Genomic DNA, 21552 nt, shown 5'->3' on the forward strand with positions numbered 1-21552 from the left:
CATCCTAAGATAAAATACAAAAAATAGTATAAGGGTAGACTAGATGGATCATGAGGTCTTTTTCTGCCGTCAATCTTCTATGTTTCTAAAAGAGGGGGAACTGAGGCACAGAGGTTCTATTTATACTCTTTCAGACTCAGTTCTGATTAGCTAAAAGTGGTGTCTTTTCCCATTCTTGGAGACCAGCTTCACCTTATGAGAAAAGGTGTGTCAGGTAGGTTCCAACACCCCTTCTCTCCTGTAAAGCTCTTGCTTTCTCCTCCACGTTCCTCAGAATCTGTTATCTGTCATATTTAAATACAAAAGTCAATGCACTGAGCCATATTGTTTTTAGTAGCAGCGGAATAGCTTGCAAGGATTGAAAAGCCTGAGATATCTCCTTTGTTATTATACACCTGGTTAATTAATGAGATCGCCAGGAGAGTTTTTATTTCTTGCAGCCTTCACTAATCTAGCCATCCTCCCGATATCTAAATGTTTGCTTCTGATGAGATGAAAAGTGCTTTCTATATTTACCTTGTGCAAGAGTTCTTGTTTACTCATGTTAAGTGGGTTGCTGGCGGGGGCACATTCAGTGTCCTGGGAATGCATCAGTATTCAGTCTAATAAGTACAATCCCTCCCTTTCTCTTAAGGTGTGTATGCCTGGCACATGTCTGGTGTATCAAACTTATTGTTATAGCTGTGCATTCTGGAGGTAATCATTTTGACAGGCTCTCTGTACATGGTAGAGCCCTCTGGTCTTCCCTTGTGTTTTCCTTTACGATGATCTCTTGAGAAACACAACGCATTGTGTTCATTTTAAAGAGTGATCATATAGATAATGTTTCAGTCTTGCAGGGTTTATAAAAAGAAATCAGTATAAGTTCAAGATGCATCTTTTCTGGCAGTGCTATTAAAGACCTGAATGCTAGCTTCTACTTGACCCAAGGAGTGTCTTGCATTATATCTTTTATTATTTGGTATGGTACATAAAAGAGGTCTATTATATATAATATTGGGTTCCTATCTGGACAGTGGGAGACGGTGGTGACTGGCAGGCGCATGGGCATGCCCGAGCGAGATTTTGCTTCTGTGCATGCGCAGGACGCAAACTTTTGAAAGAGAATGCATGGGTGTGTGAGATTTTGGTAATTTTTGGTGATTTCTTTTGCTTCTGTGCATGCAGAGAAGCAAAACAACACCAAAGTCTCATGAGTGTGCAGGAGATTTTGTTCCCTGTGCATGCTCAGGCACACCTGCGTACGTGCCAGAGACATGGAGCGGTGCGTGGAGTGTACCAGTAGTAGTGAGAGCTGACAACCCTTCATGGATTACATAACAAGGTCAGGTTACACTTGTCACTACCTTCAAGACCCTTCAGGAAGTAGCAGTATGTCTGTTTGGGCACATGTAACTACCAGCATTGAAAAGATGCTTTGCTTCTGGAAATTTTTCAGGTATTCTCACCTATTTTGTCTATTTGCTCTAACAGTATGTTATTATTTTGTCTTTGATCAGGAGAGACCCCAGAACAAACCTTCACTGACACACAGGAGAAAAGATCTGAGCAGCATGACTGGTTCATTTTATATTAGTAGGTAACTTTCTTCTCTTTTTCTGCTATTGCTTTTATAAATAGCATAAGCATTTAGAAATCTTCAGGTTGGTTTGGAACTAGATGTGACTAGTAATAGCTAACATGTTCTGAAGTGGCTCAGACTTGTGACATCATGCTGCATACCCTTCCTGTAATTTTGAGGAAATTACACCCTTTTTCTCCTCAAATGTATCCTCATATCCTAAAATATGGCAAGTGGAATAAAACTGTATGATCTTTCTCCATAGTGGGTGGAGCCAACATCCAAGTATGGGATGATACTTTCCTGCCAGCCAATGAGGACTGGGTCTGTCAGATAATTATCTCCACATGTGACGCCATTCCCCCTCTTTGACTCAGTCCTCAGTCAGGACAGGAGGTATGTCTCCCTTGTTCCTAACTTGGACTTGGTTCACCCTTCTGTTGGTCAAGGAGATTTTGGGAGTTTCTTCAGTTCCACACTTCAGGCATTAAGAGAGATCTGTAGAGTGTCTAGGGCAGCAGCGACAGCTCTCACCACAGTGCTTTGCTGAGCCCTGATCTTTCTAATTTTCTTCAATCTTGTTTCTTTTTGGCACTTTAAATAATTTGAGAAGCAGCTTTAATTGAATGTATTATTATGATGTCAGAAGCATCTGTTGCAGATTAACATTATATCAAAAGGACGACATGTGCAGTGACATGAAGCAAATATGTAATTAGCAGTTTTGTTTCTTACCTCCCTCCCAACCCCAGAGCAGGTAGATTTATGAAATCCTTCAATTATGTTGATTGTGTTTTTACTGCACATTGTCTTGGGAGCTTTCGCAGAAGAATAATTTTTAAAATAATTAGAATGTTTAAAATATGGCAACTGCCATGCCTATGCATAATGTAAGAACACTAAGAAGGCGAGTGAGAAATCATTGATGCGACCTCTGGTTTTAGTTCATTCCTTTGGATCAACAACAATGATGGCACTGGGTGTGGGGTTTCCAGAAAGAAAAACCGAAACATTTGTCTCATTCAGAAGTTAGTAAGCATCTTTTGATGGTGATGTTAATAATAGTGTAAAACAAATATCTACAGTAGTTTTAATTTATTTAAGTGCATGATGGTAATCAGATGCTGCCCCGAGTCTACAGAGAGGGGTGGCATACAAATCTGATAAATAATAAATAAATAAATAAATTATATTTTATAAATCTAAATGGAAATACCTTCTTTAAGTTCAAGGCTATCTATATGCCAATGAATATTAATTCAGTAACTTTGCTTGCAGTATAATATGGAAATGCAGAGAGAGAAATAGATTGAGTGAATAATGGGTTTAGAAGTGTGAATCTCACTCTCAAAACTGATTCACAGAATATCACTTTTTTTCTGTTTCTGAAAAAAATATGTTTTTTTTTGTAAGTATGGACACTATTAATTTTGTTGTGAATGCATTGTATTGAAAGATGCATTGTGTTTGATTTGTTTTTCTTACGAAATTATGCATATTGCCTCTGTGAATTTTTGGTTAATGAAAGTATTTTTTAATATCAAACTGAGTTTCTATATAGAAGAAGAACAGAACTTAAAGTTAACAAGCAAATAAGCTAAAATCTACACACAGAGCAAATAATTTCATACCACTCATCTGTTTATTGTTAATGCCTCAAAGCACTTAATCTCTGTTCTGTTTCAAAATGAACACAAGCTTTTGCCAAATCTGGTGCTCACTAAAACTATGTCTATCTCCTCTTCATATACTTGTTCTGAGATAACAGAGAATTAGATATGATTCCTTCAGGTAAAGAAAAATATATAAGTATCTCCATTGCATTTCTTTCAGCAAATTTACATTCTGGAAGGTTTCTGGAGTCTTCGGAGAGGGCAGCATACAAGTCTAATAAATAATAATAATAATAATAATAATAATAATAATAATAATAATAATAACAACAACAACAACAATAACAACAACTATTATTATTGTTGTTGTTGTTGTTGTTGTTATTATTATTATTATTATTATTATTATTATTATTATTATTATTATACCACTTCCTGTTGAAATATGGAAGGGTTTTGGAAAATTTTGCTCTAGAACTACCTAGAAGGGGGAGAAGAAAAAAGAAGAAAGGGAGAAAGAAATGGTTACTGATGCAGAGCTAAGAGGCTGTAGCATTCAATGAATGTGATGTCTGTATTTGTGGAAGTATGAAACAGGGCTTACAAGAGCCCATGAATAATATTCATAAATAGTTGGTATTCCTTAAGGAATAAATAAGATTCATGGGACTGTCAATGGTGTTTGCAGAGAGAAATTTCATCTGGTTTATGGATTAAACCTTCCTTTTTATCTGTCTGGATGCTGGTAACTGTGCAGAAAGGTTAGAAGTTGTAATGTATTCCAGAAAAGCAGATATAATTGGAATTTTGGCCTGCAAGATATTAAATACTGTATATGAAAAAAAAAAGTTCTATATATCTTATGTACATATGATCAAATATATAGATAGATATGAGGCTAAATACTGGCTATTTGTAGTTAAATGATTAAGAAATCTCACATCAGAAAATTTAACTGCAGGTAGTCCTCACTTAATAAATGGTTTCTTGAAATTATGATAGACCCCCCTCCCCGCCAAAATTTTATTTTACTTACAATCTGATTCCACAGTTCTTAGAGCAGCATCCCTCCCCCTATTGTGGTCACATAACTGCTTTTCTAGATGCAATTGGCATTCACTTTTATGGCCAGTTGCATTGTTGACCTTGATTTATGATTATTTTTGTTGTTGTTCGTTTCCAGCCTTTTCTACTGATTTCTACCAACAACAAAATTCTGGGCCGCATTATGTTACCAGTTGAGGGTTGCATATACACAACTAAAAGACTTTACCCACAAGAATGAATATTGAAATATTGATTCAGATATAGAAATATTAAATATCAGAGCTGTTTATCTGATATACTCAACTTTGATTGTACTCATTGATCAAATACGAGAAATCCCATATGGGTTGGGTTGTCATTGCGGTACAATGTGGAAAAGAATACACTCCAGCAATGTTAAGTGGCCTTAGTAAAATATCTTATTTCATCTCTGATTTTACTCACAGCAAGAATCCTTGTTCAACTCAAAATTTAATTTTAACCACACCTTACACATCTATTTATTTTTAAGAAAAGCTAACAAAATTGGATCAAGACTTCACTTTAGAAGGACAATTCTATGTCAAATGTACGCATTAATATTCAGGTCCTCCACATTTTTGTTGCTGCAGTTAATTCAGTAGAGTTGTTTCTCCGATTCTGAATGAAGCCAGACTCAGATTAAACAAGGAAATGTAAGGCAAAAGGGTTATTTATCTAAGCTGAAATATGTTTTAAAAAATGAGATGGTAATTGCACAATTGCAGACCCACTCATTTTGTATATGTGTGGATAACATACAGTTGTTAACAACATTTGAATTTTTTCAAACACACACACACACACACACACACACATCAATTAATTGAAAGCAGGACATAAATGACCTGCTATTACGGTAATTCAATAATATCTATAAAACTGAAACCTTTATTTGTTAGCTTGGGTATGGCAATAACTTCTATACCAAAGAATTGGACAAGGAGATTGGGGGGGGGGGGTATTGGTTTAATTTGACCTATTTTGCTTTTTTGTCTCTAACTTTGCCAGTTCTATGAGAGTGTTTCAAGAGCTATTTTATCTGAGAAAAAGAGTTAATCTGTTATATTTATGTCCACTCTCAAGCAAAACCAGACAGCTTCATATTCAGAAAAGTGCTTTATTCTTTATCGACATACTTTGCTTTGTTCAAAATTCCTTAATTGCTGTCTCTGAAATTTGTCACATACACCTGACAATAGGAGTTTCAATCTTTACCACATTCTGTTCTAAAACAAAAACAAATAAAAATGACATACACCTTTTAAAAAAGAAATGCAGATGGAAAAGTCTATTACCAGTTTCTGTGAAATATGACAGGTTTGATTCTGTCATAGAAGTGTTGTTTATCTGTACATTTTTTTCTGCAAAAGGCAAAAAAATTAAAGATACTTCAATAAATTTGAAATTAATATAACATCGTCTTCTACTTTCTAACTTGCAGAAGAAACAGACTTGAAAGTAGGAATTAATGCCAGGATAATTAATTTTTGTAAACCTGTGGGTATATTTTTCTTTTATAAAATCACTGCTTAAGATTTTGCACATTCGCAAAAGGGTTGACATTAGTGGGATTGACCCCACACAACTCTATGCTTTGCAGTAAACCTTAACAAAATATTTAAGAAATGCATTGGAAGGGCAGCGCCGGACTTACCCGGCAGGCAGGCTTTGCTGGAGGGACCGGGAGACACGGTCCCTCATGGCGGCCGCCATTTTGGATCCCGGGCGAAGTCTCGCGATGCGAGACTTCGCTCGGGAGAGCAGGGCCTGATTGGCTAAGGCCCTGATTGGTCCGGGCGGGGCCTGCTTGCCCTATATAAGGGCGAGCAGGCCCGAGGCTCTTCCTTTTCGCCCGGACCGATCTACAGAGCAGACGTTCGATCGGTCTGCTCCGTCGGCCATTTTGTTTGGCGACCTCGTGCGAGGCGCCATTTTGAGGCCTGTGGTGGGGTGGAAAGCCTTTTGCATCATTAGCGGAGCCAGCATCGGCTGGGCTCCGCTCCGGTTTGGAGCCTCATTGTCCTTCATAGTAGGGAGGGGGGTGCTGCCTTCTGGTGGCCTCGCGGGCCCGCGGGGGTCGCTGGGGGGATTGTAGGCCTGGGATAAAGGCCTGGTTTTGGGCCTTGTCGCCCATTGAAAGGGGGGGATTGGCTTCCTTGGTGGGTTTGCACTGCTGAGGCCTGCTGTTAGGGCAGGCCTTGTTCAAGGGGTGCAGGGCCCGTTGGGGGAGGGCTTGGTCCCGCCCTATTCTTTCTTGTCAAAAAATAGATTGTAGTGGTATGGCCCCTAAAAAGCGGCCAGCTAAGGCCCTCCCGGCCCAACCTGTGGTGCGGCCTAGGAGGGCTGCCAGGCCGTCTGCCCGGGCTCGGGCGGCGGCGGAGGGGCCCCCGGGGGGGATCCCGGTGGGGGTGGTGGTAGGGTTTATGCCCACAGTCCCTCAACCCGAGGTGTCCCCTTCTCTCTCCTGGGCCAGGGTCCTGGAGCGGCTCGACGAGTTGGAGAGGTGGCGGTCGGGGGCAGGCCCGGAGGGGCTTTCCTCGGCTGCCACCGCAGCTTGGGGCGCAGACCCCGAAGAGGAGTCGGCCCCAACTGGGCAGGTGGCCCACGAAGTACAGATGGCGGGAACCGGACAGGCGGGCAGCACCGGGCAGACGGGCCATGCTGGACAGATGGCCCAGCCTGGGCAATGGTCATCTTTCCAGGGCCCAACCAGGATGGGCCCACCGTGGATGGCTTCTACCCCTTACGGGGCAGGTGAGGTTGCACCACATGCAGGCACATCTCCGCTACTGCCCATCCAGGGTCCCGGGTTCATCCCGCCAGCTTTGGGGGGTGGCAACAGTTTCACGGGGGCTGCTGCAGGCACCTGTGGTCAGGTTTGGTCCCCGCCAGCTCCGCCAGTGGGGGCGCTGGGGGTGCCTGTCCCACCTGGGGCGGGGGTGGGGGGTTGGATTCCTCCTCCACCGGCCATTATGCCACCGGTCCCATTCATGTATCCACCGGGGCTTGGGGTGCTGGGCTCGGGGGCCACCACGGTGTGGGACCCGTTCGCCAGCATCAAGCCTGGGGCCATCCCTTGTGGGTTGCCCGCCACACCTCTAGGGTACCATCTGCACCCGTCAGTTAAGGAGGCAATCTGGCGGGGGGAGTACGTTGATTTGTTCTCCATCTTGAACAGGGAGGTCCCTAAACAAGATAAAGAGGTTGTCCCTGGGGAGAAGGTGAAAAAGACAAAGGTCACGAAATGCTTCAGCTCGTGGCTGTATGCATTTCTGACCTTTGCGTCGGTGGTCATTCAGAGGCAGCCGGGGAGGGCCGCTGCCTTGCTGAAGTACATCGACCTGATAGCGAGGGCCCATTTTGAGTATGGGGGGACCATATGGAGGCACTACGACAAGGGCTTCCGTATGCGTATTGCCCATGACCCCTACTTGCCTTGGGATATGGTGGTTCCGGACCTGTGGTTCCAGGCCACTCATATGTCAGGGAAGGAGGGTTGTGATAGGACCGATAGCGGTCATTTTATGGAGGAGGAGCCTGCGACGCCCGCGCCGGCCAAGGCTGTGGCGGGTGCCGTTAGTAAGGGTGCCTCTTTAATATGTCACGAGTTCGCTGCAAAGGGGGCGTGTTTTCGCCCCATTTGCAGGTTTCGTCACGCCTGCGGAAGTTGTGGGGGAAACCATTCCGCAGCCGTGTGCCCCCGCCCCAAGAAGGGGATTGAAAAGAAAGGCTCGGGTCCCCCAAAGCCTCCCCCACCTGCTGGGGGAAAAGGGGCCCAGCCCAATTAATTTAGGGGTGCTTGAGGGTTGGTTGGGCGACTACCACCCTCGCTCGAGAGCGGCCGCTCTCTTGCTAGGTTTTACAGAGGGATTTAGGATCCCTTATCAGGGTGTTAGGAAGGCCTTCATGTCTGACAACCTTAGGTCGGTTGTTGGTCATGAAGACATTGTTAGGGAGAAGATTGGGAAGGAGGTTGCCGAAGGCAGGGTCCTGGGGCCCTTCTCGGAGCCGCCCTTCCCGAATCTTCGTGTGTCTCCCTTAGGTGTGGTCCCCAAAAAGGCGAGTGGTGAATTTAGGTTGATTCACCATTTGTCTTTTCCAAAAGGGGAGTCAGTGAATGATTTCATTCCTGACGAGTTGTGTTCAGTCCGGTATGCATCCTTTGATGCAGCCGTGACTATGGTTAGGAAGTGTGGGGTGGGAGCCCTTATGGGTAAATGCGACATTAAGTCGGCATTCCGGCTCCTCCCCATACACCCAGACGACTTTGAGCTGTTGGGCTTCCATTTCGAGGGGGGCTATTACGTGGACAGAGCTTTGCCCATGGGGTGCTCTGTCTCGTGCTCTCTTTTCGAGAGTTTTAGCACCTTCTTGGAGTGGGCGCTCAGGAGGCAAAGTGGCCTGGGTACGGTCGTTCACTACCTTGATGATTTCCTTTTGGCGGGGCCTGCGCATTCGGAGCAATGTTTTGCTTTGATGCGGGACTTCGAAGCCCTTTGTGCTCAATTAGGGGTGCCTTTAGCCTCTGAGAAGACCGAAGGCCCCGCCACCAGGATTACCTTTCTGGGTATTGAATTGGACTCAGAGGAGCAATCTTCCAGATTACCCCTAGAGAAGTTGGTAAAGATTAAGCGGAAGCTTGATGAGGTCCTGGGCTGCCGGAAGGTGACCCTACGGCAGCTTCAGGAACTGGCAGGCATTCTTAATTTTGCCTGTCGGGTAGTTGTTCCTGGAAGGGCTTTTTCCAGGAGGTTGTATGATGCGATGAAGGGGCTCCGTTTGCCCCATCATCGTACCCGCCTTTGCGCCGGGGTCAGGGCTGACCTCGGCGTGTGGCGGGATTTTTTGGATAGATTTAACGGGTTGTCTTTCTGGAGGCACGAGCTTCTGTTGGAAGCTGAGTTGCAGCTCTGCTCTGACGCCGCGGGGACTTGTGGTTTCGGGGTAGTGTTAGGTGACCAGTGGTGCTGGTCGGCATGGCCTCCGGAATGGAGTGCCTCTTCGTTGGTTAAGGACCTTACGTTCCTGGAGCTCTTCCCCTTAATAGTGGCCTTAGAGCTTTGGGGGGAGCAGTTTAGGGACAAGACTGTGCACTTTTGGTGTGACAACCTAGCGGTTGTCCATGTGGTGAATGCCCTGTCCTCAAAGAGCGACAGGGTCATGCGGCTTGTCCGCCATTTTGTGCACAGGTCCTTGTCTCTAAACGCATTGTTTTTGGCTAAGCATGTCCCCGGGTTAGATAACGGGGTTGCTGATGCCTTGTCCCGTGGTCAGTTGTCCAGGTTTCGGACCCTGGCCCCGTGGGCCCGAGAACTGCCAGAAGCGTTCCCCAGCCACCTCTGGAGTCTGGGAGGGATCCAGAGTGGTGGAGAGGCGAGGCATCCCGGGCAATCTCCTTGTCTGTAGCGCCCGGCACCCTCAGGGCATACCAGCGTGCAGGTAAGGAGTTTGGGGAGTTTAGGCAGGGCAGGGGTTACCAGCTTAGTTGGCCTGTCCCTGTAGAGCATTTGGCCGAGTTTTGCGTCCAACTTAGGCAGCGTGGCCTGTCAGTTAGGACGATCCGGTCCCGGTTAGCCGGCCTCGCCTTTCTGTCCAAGGCGGGGGGGTTTGCAGATCTTTCGGGTGACTTTCGCATCCGGAAGATGCTGGAGGGCTGGCTTAGGGAGCAAGCGGGGGCCCCAGGTGACACTCGTCAGCCCCTGACGGTGGAGCAGCTGTCATCAATCAACGTGGTTTTTGGCAGTCTGTGTTCCTCATTGTACGAGGCCCGTCTTTTCAGGGCAGCGGCTTGTGTCATGTTCTTTGGGGCCCTTCGGGTCAGCGAGGCCATGGCTTCGTCTCAGGCTGACACTTCGCTCCGGGCCTTCCAGTTCGCTGATCTGGCCTTTAGACAAGGGGGGGTGTCCCTTGTAGTGAGAAGGTCTAAAACGGATCAGCTGCACAGAGGGGTTGCCTTACAACTTAGTGCGGCCACCGACCAGTCAGTGTGTCCGGTGGCCGCCCTACGGCTTTATTGTGGTATGAGGGGGTCAGGTCAGGGGTACCTGTTTAGGCATTGTGACGGTACCCCTCTGACCCGTTTCCAGTTCTGGGCTTTAGTATCTAGGGCGATGGCCCAGGTGGGCATGGATCCCGCCGGTTATGGAACGCATTCGTTCCGTATCGGCGCCGCCACTAGCGCGGCACTTTCTGGTTTCCCGGCCCATCGGATTCGGGAGATCGGCCGCTGGCGGTCAGCGGCATATTTGGGTTATGTTCGGCCCGCTGAGGATCCCAGGCAGGGCTTAGGCTAGGTAACCTCTCTGTGTCTGTGTCCTCTTGCAGGTCCCCAGGCTAACACGAAACCGACGGCGCTGCTGTGTGGCCACAGCATGATTTTCTGGGCCGGCCGCGCGGCAGCCAGGAGCGCCATCGGGACCCACCTGTCCCTGGGGCGGTGGGTCAACATTACCTGGATGGGCCGGAGAGGTATGCGGTGGGAGGGTCTCCTACCGGCGTTGCTGGGCGGTCAGCATTCTGTGGCTGCGCCCGGCAATATGGGGGGCGGCTCCTGGAGTCGCGCCCAAAGGGGTCTGGGTGGGCAGCGTCCTGTGGCCGCACCCAGGTGGCTGGTATTGCACTTAGGTGGCAATGACCTGTGCATGCTGGGAGGCCTGGCGCTGCTCATCCAGGCACGCGAAGACCTGCGAAGGCTTCGTGAGGTCTGGCCCACCACGCAGGTGGTGTGGTCAGACATATTACCTAGGATTGTGTGGAGGGATGCCTCTTCCCTTAGGGCCATTCACCGGGCTAGGAGACGGGTGAATAGGGCTATGGGGAAAACGGTTAGAGAATTGGGTGGAGTGGTAATACCTCATCCCCTTATATCAATAGATAAGCCATGGCTCTACCGTAATGATGGCGTTCACCTGTCTGATCAGGGGAACGCCATCTTCTTACAGGACCTGCAGCGGTCTCTGCGTGAGCTGGCGCAGCTAGAGGGGGGAGTCGGGGGGCCAAGATAGAGATCTGACCCCCGCTCCTGTGGCAGGTTAGGGGCGGAAAATTGGGTGGTTTAGCAACCGCGCGTTCTCCCTTGGGCATCTTTGGGGATGATTGACAGGTTCTCCGCAAGCTCATGGAGGGAGTTTCTGCCTGAGCAGCTGGGGGGAACCTGTCTTTGGGTCCTACACCTTTAATTCCCCGATTCGGGTTAGCCGGTGGGACCCCCCTCATGCACAGCATGGCAGAAAAGGTCACAGGTGACGGCCTGGCCCTCACCTGGACCTTGCATCGAGATACGCCCATGAGTTGCCCAGGAATGTTTGCTGGCATACGTCATTTCCGCCCCGGAAGTATTTGTTTGACCCTGCAGGTCCAGTTCCGGGTCATAGTTGTTTATGCTAATTTATACAATAATATTTGAATAAATTATGCAAATTTATGTTAATAAAAATGACCCAATTTTAAATCCAGCTCTGGTGTCCGTGTCGTTACTCCGTCTCTCCAGCAAGGGCAGCGCCGGACTTACCCGGCAGGCAGGCTTTGCTGGAGGGACCGGGAGACACGGTCCCTCATGGCGGCCGCCATTTTGGATCCCGGGCGAAGTCTCGCGATGCGAGACTTCGCTCGGGAGAGCAGGGCCTGATTGGCTAAGGCCCTGATTGGTCCGGGCGGGGCCTGCTTGCCCTATATAAGGGCGAGCAGGCCCGAGGCTCTTCCTTTTCGCCCGGACCGATCTACAGAGCAGACACCCGCCCGCCCTCCACTATTTTGCAGTGTGCTTCGGGGTCGCCCTTAGGGGGCCGAATGGGAATTTTTTGCAGTTCTGCCTCTTAGCTGGGCTGTTTTTTCGCCCATTCCACACTGGGGTGCTGGCTGTGCGGTTAGGGGGTGCTTGCATTAATTAGGTTAATTGGCTTACCTTTGGTCATTTGGGTAGGCAGGTTAGGGGCGGAAAATTGGGTGGTTTAGCAACCGCGCGTTCTCCCTTGGGCATCTTTGGGGATGATTGACAGGTTCTCCGCAAGCTCATGGAGGGAGTTTCTGCCTGAGCAGCTGGGGGGAACCTGTCTTTGGGTCCTACACCTTTAATTCCCCGATTCGGGTTAGCCGGTGGGACCCCCCTCATGCACAGCATGGCAGAAAAGGTCACAGGTGACGGCCTGGCCCTCACCTGGACCTTGCATCGAGATACGCCCATGAGTTGCCCAGGAATGTTTGCTGGCATACGTCATTTCCGCCCCGGAAGTATTTGTTTGACCCTGCAGGTCCAGTTCCGGGTCATAGTTGTTTATGCTAATTTATACAATAATATTTGAATAAATTATGCAAATTTATGTTAATAAAAATGACCCAATTTTAAATCCAGCTCTGGTGTCCGTGTCGTTACTCCGTCTCTCCAGCAATACAAATGCAGCACCTGTCTCCCCTTCATTAGAGCAGCTCTGTCTTTTTCCAAAATGATACCAACTGCTGGAATGGTGATTTCCATTTGTCTGTGTGATCTTGAGACTATGCACCGATGTGCTACATGTAATACACCAGGGCATAAATTCATATCAAAACACTTCTTTGGACTCAGATCCAAAACACCAAATAAACTTTTCAACGATATTCTTAACCAAAAGCTAATAAAATTATTGCTTCTCTATCATTTCACCTTTGATTTTTCTCTCTCTGTCTTTTGGTTGAATCAAGGTTGATTCTAAGTCTGGTGCTACATGTCACACTGTACCAATTTTCCAATGGTTATGTCAGTGTTTCTCAACCTTGGCAAAGAATTCTGAAACTGAAGTCCACACATCTGAAAGCTGGCAAGATTGAGAAAATATTGGATTAAAAGAAAAAAAATTAGGGAATCAAGGAGCCCAGTGAGCATTTAAAGGTGGCTTTATTGATATTCATTCAAGGTTATCTGTTGATGGATTTGTCTGCTTCTGATCCATTTCTATTCCCATATTTTCATAAATCCATTCCATTCCTGTAGATTATAATATATATGATAGGAAATAGTTGAAAGGCTATTCATGTTTAAATTTTCATTTTTGTCTGTATAGAGTCAAATATATTTTATAAAAGACATTGAATATATGTTTAAAACAATCTGTATTTTTAAAACTTACTTCTACATTTCACATTTCTTGTTTTACTCTAAAAGTTTGCAGCCTTCTGTGCATTTTGATAGATTTTTAATGCCTGAATTGCATTATCCAGTAGATAAGTGCCTCTTGAGACATGTTCATTAGTGCAGAGATTTGAATCATATTACTCATAATGAACTGAAAAAAGAATGAATTCCTCAAGTATCTTTGGAAAGAAAGAAACTGATACTTTCTTTTAAGAGAAAACAGGATGTGGCCATTCCTTAAAATTGCTTAGAGCTTAACTAAGCATCTCTTCAAATAACATATTGAGATTATGGTTTTTCCTGTACTTAGAACAGGGAACATGAACATTCCTTGGTAGCATAGCCACAATAACATATGGTTTATCTCTTTTTTAAAAATATATTTTTTATTGGTTTTGCACATAAAAGTTACATAAACAAACATAAAACAGTGCACAGTGCATGTGCCCATCACCCAACTGACAATACCACCACCACCACCACCAATTGCGGGGGGTTCAAATATTTACTAGTTTATTTTTTTTTTAATTTCCTTAGCTCTACTTTGCATTTGGTATTATTAAAAGAGTGATTGGAGTTTATTTTTCACATTTTCATCACAGATAACACATGGTTTATCTCGAATATACCAGTCTTTGAGTCACTTCTTGTCCAGTGGCAAAACAGTTTTCCAATGAGCACAACTAACCATTTAATTACCTAATTTCTTCTCAACTCTGGCTTCTCTAAACTATCTGGAACTGAACTCCCAGCATTCCTGAGCCATCTGCATACACCATAGTTTTCAATGCTGATTTGTAAAATTAGATTACTACATCAATTATTTGAATTATCCCAACAGGTTTACTTGAAGAATGTCCCCTCTTATGAAGGGATGTACCCGCAGCAATTTGAGAGAACAATATAACTCTTGCATCAGTGAATATCTGACAAGAATAATATGATGAGTTGGAGGCATCGTAGGTTCTTTTTCTTTGTTTTGCTGTGACCGATCAGGACCGTTATCTTCTCAAGCTATTATTGTCCTGTCTTCATAAAGCTTCAACTCGGGGAAAGGAACTGGCATAGTGGTCTTTGACCAGGACCTGGAAGTAAATCACAAACTTTCTGACTTTACATGGATACATAATTGATCCTGACTAGAACACAGCAGCAGTCTCACAGACATAACTGGCTTAATAAGCACCTTTACTTAAAAAGAGAACAAAACCAAAGAAAACAATAACTTATATCCTTGGGGCTCAAAAGTTTTTTTCCCTTTCTTTCTTGCCCTTCTCACAAATTATTAGATTCGTGCAGCACTTGGTAATCTTAAAGCTGATAGTGGTTTATGTTTATGCCACTTAGGGCTAAAACTGTCTGGTTCACAGCTTACTTCTTACAGGTTCTTTCTCTTTTTCATATTTATCTCCAGTCACTCTAGCTATCAGTACTTCTTCTCTATGTATATTTTAGGTTTTTAGATACCAGTTGATATTGATATCAGTTGTCAACTGAATCCAGTCTTGTGCCAGTAACATCTCTCTGTCTGGAGGAGGGGCTGGTACTTTCCATTTTTTAAATCATTACTTACCTTGGTTATGTCTGAATAAAATTCCCATTCACTTCAGAATCATAGAGTTGTTTTTCTATGGAACAGGGAACAGGGAGTAATTCTAGATTTCATGGTTCTGTATCTTTTCACATCATTATTGGCTTACTTCTTGGATGTGCCACAAAGACACGCCAATGCTATAATCATTACAGACAGATTAGGATTTTGATCATTTTGCATTTGTTTGTTTTTATGAAGCAGTTATATAAACCTACACATTTCTACATAAATATTATGAAGTGCACAGGCTTCTTTTAATCAGATTGAAAAAGAATAAAAAATGGGAGACACAAAGTAGACAGATGTGCCCTTCCAATTAATGCTGAGTACTTCATTCTTAAAAATGTAAGTTCCAATCTCTATATATTTAGCCTTACTTGTGGTGCTAAATTGGGGTTGCCACCTTTTCTTAAAAACACTTTGCATCTTTAATAACCACATTGCAAGACAGAACATTAGAAAAAGATGAAAAAAGAAATGAGGAGTAGAGGAAGGAGGCCCTGGTTATTAAAATTACAGTTCTTATAAAACCAGCTGGAATAGAAATAGTTACAGTTAGACAAATATTACAAGATGGAGAGAAAACAACTGCTGTTATATTAGACGGTTTTAATTTTTCATTTGTGCTATTCTAAACAGCATCCCTTGTATTTTAGTAATATTTTTGTTAGATTATTTCTAATGCTTACCATCTTTCCCATTTTAATGTATCTTTCTATCATCTCCATCCCCTTTATTATTGTTTTCAGTCAGGGGTGGGTTGTAACTTCCCTCGCTGCCGGTTTGCTTCATCCCTCCCACAAAAGCTGCAAACAAGATGGTGATGCATGTGAGGTGCCAGAAACTTGGCTTCTGTGCCTTCACAGAAGACCGCCCCCCCCCCAAAAAAAATTCCCTCACGCCCCCCCAAAAATGGGGAATTTTTTTTTTAAAAAGTTGGCGGCCTCCATGGACCAGCAACAACCAAACCAGTTCCATGACATCATCGTGTCATCACCAGTGGGTTGCTACTGGTTTGAGTGAACTGGGAGGAACCCACCTCTGTTTTCAGTCCACAACTACTGTGTCCTACTAATGTTCTCAGGTAGGTAGATGTTCTCAGGTAGATACCAATGTTCTCAGGTAGGTAGATACTTCCCGAAATATCCAATTAAAGGCCCATGCCCCAAACTTCAAAACAACCTTGCTTATCTACAATCTCACTGAAATTCTCTGTGCATAGATCTGTGTACAGATCTGGATTCCTATATTATACTATTCCTATATTATACTATTGTACAAAACCATTATTTGTTTAACCCTAGTTTGTTTAACTAGACTTACTAACTAGGAATGCTGACTCACATACAATGGTCTATAAGCCATACTGGTTGGCTTAACGTGATAGAGTAAATCTTTCTTTTTCACCCTTTAACCTCCTCAATACCAATTTAATAATTTACATTGTTTCCATAATCACTGGGAAGGTCTAGACGTATCCAGTTCCTGCAACTGTTCTTCATATGTTTTATCTTCTAGTCCCCTAATCATCTTTGTTGCTCTTCTCTGTACTCTTTCTAGAGTCTCAACATCTTTTTAACATCATGGCAACCAAAACTGAATGCAGTATTCCAAGTGTGGCCTTACCAAGGCATTATAAAGTGGTATTAACACTTCATGTGATCTTGATTCTGTCTCTCTGTTAATGCAGCCTAGGACTGTGTTGGCTTTTTTGACAGCTGCTGCACACTGCTGGCTCATGCCAAAGTCTATGCGAGTTAAGATTGTAATAAAGCTTTATTGCTGCAGACAGTTATGTTCAACGGGGGAGTGCCTATTGCAGACAGTGCCATTAAAGTGATTTTTGGGCAGATGGGACTCTTAACAGTGTTCATGTGTTGAGTTTTTCAGATAACAAAGGATCTTAGGATGCTTGTAAAGACCTAAGAATGCTTAGGACCTGGGAGTGTCATTAGTACCTTTTCCAATAGGCCAAATATTAATATTGAGCATATTCAAATACCAGCCAGAATCCTTGCTCTGTGCTAGGGATTCTGAAGCTGATCTCCCTCCCTCCATGTCTCGGATGTTCCCTCTGCATTATCTCTAATTATCTAAGAGATAATGAAACAAATCTAAATAGGGTTATAGGAGAGTTGAAGGGAAGAGGGATAATTAAGATAGAACAGTTATATGAGAAGGATAGGAGGCCAAGTAGAAATCGTATATAATGGTGGTTGGGTAAGGGAAGATGGCTACAAACAAATGCAATATGTAAATATCTGAATGAAAGGGAGAATAAAGAAGCACTATTTAGGGAGGAGATAGAGTTAGAGAAAATAATAAGAGAAAAAAGTGAGGGTACCAAGGCGCAAGCAAGCAATATATATAAGATGTTAGTGCAGTCAGACGGGGATGTGATCCAAGGATTGACTAAATGGTGGCAAAATGCGATACAAGTAGAGGCGCGAGAGATGAAAAATATATTAGAGAATATAAGGAAATTTAAGAATACAAGAGTTAGTGAAACGAGAAGGAAAATATTACATAAGTGGTATTACACACCCGTTCAACTTGCATACTTTCAGCAGAATGTTAAAGGTATTTGCTGGCATGGGTGCCAAGATAAAGGAGTGTTTATGCATATGTTTTGTGAATGCCCGGTAGTGCAGAATTTTTGGCAAAAAATGCAAGAGGATATTAATAGGATGTTAAATATAAGATGGATAATTACTAAGGAAATGGTAGTATTAGTCAAAAGTAATGAGATGGGAGAATTTAGAGAAATAAAACAAGCAGCGATAGAAAGCGCTCAGGCGGTAATAGTCTTGGGTTGGAAGGTTGCAACAAAATGGACAATGCAAAATTGGTACCGGTACATGGTGGACCACATTCAATTTGAGATTATAGACAAAAGGATGAATTTGGTTAATGAAACTGACTTGCGACAACTGATGGGACGATGGGACAAGGTAAGATGATACATGGTGAATAGAATCCGAGACCAAATTACAAGGAACAAATTGGAATCACTTTATAATATGTAAATAGATATTTTGCTCTTGGGTTAAAATAGTTTATACAAGAAACACCCCCGATTGGTGGTGGGGTATGAATGTTTGTCTGGTGGTGGGCACAATTCACAAAACACTTGTTTTATGTTGTGTGAGTCTTATATTGTAATTAAAACTAATTTAAAAAATTAATTATTATTTTTTTAAAAAGATGTTCCCTCTGCATTAACACCTGTGTTCTTTAGTGTCATAATAACTTGTCTAAGTCATGTAAGCACTGATTGTTCCTTATTTTGTGCCAGAAATGCTACCTGATTGTGTTGTAACAAGATTGGCATCAGACAGCCTTCATATGTTACTTCTCAATAGCATATTACATGAATGACATTTTAGGATTCTTTGGAGGTCAGCCACCTCCTTGCTGCTGTTACCTTACATAATGGGCTTGAGGCATTTACACAAATATTGGAAACAAGTAAGGGTACCATGCACCAAATTGTTCCAGGCTGACATTATGTCTCTTTTAAATCCTGAGGACTATACGCTTATCTGTTGTAGTTGCCTCCTGAGTTGCTTTGCAGAGTTAAAGACACACACACACACACACACACACACACACACACACACACACAGGGTTTTATCACCTGTATATGCATCTGTTATAGACTAATTGGAGGTTAATTATACTTAGCTTCTTCATCTTGGAGCATCTGCCTAGGCATTATTCTCCAATATATTTGCCCCCCCCCCCCCCTGGTTATTGGGGATATAAATTTGGGAGTCTCTGAGGCCATGCAAGGACCCAGACCCTCTCTCTCTCTGCATGCATACTTTAGGAAAAAGGAGGATAGTTTTAGCTCCAGGAAAAAAACCCTGATATAAATGTAATGAATAATCGATTGAATCTCAAGCATGTGTCTGCAAAGCTTCATTAAGGCTAGCAATATCATGAACTGTGAGATCTTAAGTCCTGGCTGGCACATTTGATACAGGCTGTAACATGAGAGAAGATATCCTAAAAGCCAACCAGTGTCCTTCTGAGAAGGTAATAAACTTGACTGAAGGTGCATTGCTACTAAGCAGCAGAAATGGCAGTTCTTTAGCTGAGGGCAATCATTGTTGTCTTTTAGTTCTTACTCCTCAGTGTCTCTTTTCCATGAGAAACTTTGTGAGTAAGGTGTACAATGATCCCAGTTGAGCTATTAGAATATTGCCTGTTCTTATTTCATTTGCAGTGGGTTGAAAAGATCAAATCAAATCTTTAAAATTTGTCACAAAATATCAACGGAGCTCCAAGTTGGAATTTCTGCCTCCCATCAACCTGCACAAAAAGACTCTGAAGGGGCATATTCTCTGCAGCAACACAACTGTTCATTGAATATATTAGTGCATTATAAAAAATGCAAATAGTTTTTCTACACATCACCAAAATTTTCTCATAGACCACCAGTGGTCCATAAACCACCAGTTGGTGAAAATAAAAAGTACCTTTTTATTTTCAAAGTCGTGGTATTAAAGTTAATGGTGAGAACAGTTCATTTCTGGATTCAACAGCAGAGTATAATGGCATGAGAAGCATTACATGGTACATAATGATCAACCAGAAAGTTATCACTATTTGTTTTAGGTAACTTCTGACCTTCTCCTCCAGTACAGTTAAGTGCACAGGAGAAATAAACAGTGAAACTTTAAAAATATATTCAAAAATGCCTAATCTTTCAGAGAATGATTAGGAAGGGTGTTTCAAAAAAGTATGGTAAGTTTATTAATACAGAATCCATTAGAGTAAATTGGCAATAACAAAATAAGTAAAATAAGACCCCTGAGCAGCTTACAATTCAACATTTAATAGTGAAGAAGATAATAAAAGAGAGAGATATAAAGAGGAGGGAAATTACTTCTAGGTTGGATTAGAATAACTGCATGTTCAAAGCAAACTTTGTTCTATTTATGTATGAGAACATCAGTCTGTACCTAACGCTGAGATTTTGCATCTGTTCTAAAGTCCATTACAATCTGGAAATAGTTCTTAAGAATGAAGACAAATGAGTTGGTTCTATTGATATGTTTCTCAACTACACAAATTTGTATCCTGATTAGCAAGTTAAATGTAGGCTGGGTGGCATGATAATTATTGGATCCATTGCTGGCTTGAAACTACTCAGACTGTACACATTAGTCATCAGCTGGAAGAACATACTAAGTGGGGTACTGATGGATTTGGTTCTAGGAAAAAAAATACCCTTTGTCATTTTTATTCATTAAATGGATGAATGAGTTGGCAGGAAGCATATCAAATTTGCATATTATAAAAAATTGGATGGGAGAGCTAATGCCTAATAAAATTCAATATGATAAGTTGGTAAATTGGAGGAATGAACTAAAAATAACCAAAGGACACTTTGCAGAGACAAATGAATTTCTTCACTTAGGAAAAAAAAGAAATTGCAGGTTTAGGATGGGCTTTTGCATACTTTGAAATTGTAGATGATGATCAACTAAATGTCAACAAAGCTGCAATAAAAGTAATTTTATACTTCATCTACATAATTATAGTTTACAGATTACAGGAAGTAATAATTTAACACTGTTCAACATAGGACAAATCTCATATGGAATATTATTTAAGAAGGATTTAAAGATTTAAGAAAATTGGAATGGATTCAGAAAAGTATTATGAGTAAGGAACATCTATAGTACCGTATTTTGCAGAGTATAAGACACACTGGAATATAAGACACACCTTAGTTTGAGGAGGAGGAAAACAAGGAAAAAAGGCCTCTGCGTCCCAGCAATTTGCCAAACAGCACAGATGATATATACTGTTTGCTGTGTATTTCTGTGCATGTGTGCCTAACCCATAAAAATAGAAAAGAATTGGAGAAATGTATATTATGACAGTATGCCAGAAAGTTTTCCTAAATGTAGTCACACTAACTCCTCCCAATTATTTAAATAAATCTTAAGACACCCCGAGTCCTCAGAGAGGGGTGGCATAAAAGTCCAATTAATAAATAAGTCTACTCCAAAAATGACTAAGTCAGGATTTAACTCAGCCGCCTTATGAAACAAGACACTGCTACATTTCAGATTATACTTTCACAGATCTTTATAACTGATCTGGCTTTCTGGAAGTATACATTATTCTCTATTATTTAAAAGAAAATGCAATAACACTGGGCCTCTTCAGATCAAGCATTTATTTTAAAAAGCTTCTTCATTTTGTTAAGTTGTCTAGAACAATTATAAAGCAGTCTTTAAAAAGTAAGTCTAATAATTTGAACATTCTATACACATTTGTAGTTATTGACTTACCTCCTTGCTCCTTTGCCTTCTTACAGGTAAAGCTGCACTTTAGTTTCACTTTCATTTTAGCAGTGACTTGCCTTGCAGCGTCGGTCAGCTAAGAGTTGGGAAGCTGATAATGAGTTGCTTGGCTTAACAGGCTCTGTTCTCTTTGCTGCAAGGAGATAAATTGCTGGGAGGCAACTAACAAAGGGTGGGGGTGGCTGGGTAGATGGGACTACATTCGGTGTATAAGAAACACCCATGTTTTCACCCTCTTTTGGTGGGTAAAAAGATGTGTCTTATAGTCTGAAAAATACAGTTAATCG

The 21552-nt window shown here is 42.9% G+C and overlaps 1 protein-coding gene and 1 long non-coding RNA gene across 3 annotated transcripts in view; one reads left to right on the plus strand and one right to left on the minus strand.

The window, feature by feature from the left end:
• The window catches only part of LINGO2 (leucine rich repeat and Ig domain containing 2), a 932046-nt gene that overhangs the window by 538506 nt on the left and 371988 nt on the right, over nt 1-21552 (plus strand). For both annotated transcript variants that reach the window (XM_070742463.1, XM_070742464.1), the window contains one exon: nt 1500-1575. The gene's annotated coding sequence lies outside the window, so the exon portion shown is untranslated. The remainder of the gene's footprint in view (nt 1-1499; nt 1576-21552) is intronic.
• LOC139162285 (uncharacterized) lies at nt 13696-20789 on the minus strand. The gene is made up of 3 exons (XR_011558294.1): nt 20682-20789; nt 14925-15082; nt 13696-14436 (listed from the first exon to the last, which is right to left on the minus strand). It is a non-coding gene; the product is annotated as an uncharacterized lncRNA (long non-coding RNA).

The sequence above is a fragment of the Erythrolamprus reginae genome, chromosome 2 (assembly GCF_031021105.1).
Source record: "Erythrolamprus reginae isolate rEryReg1 chromosome 2, rEryReg1.hap1, whole genome shotgun sequence".
Taxonomy (NCBI): domain Eukaryota; kingdom Metazoa; phylum Chordata; class Lepidosauria; order Squamata; family Dipsadidae; genus Erythrolamprus; species Erythrolamprus reginae.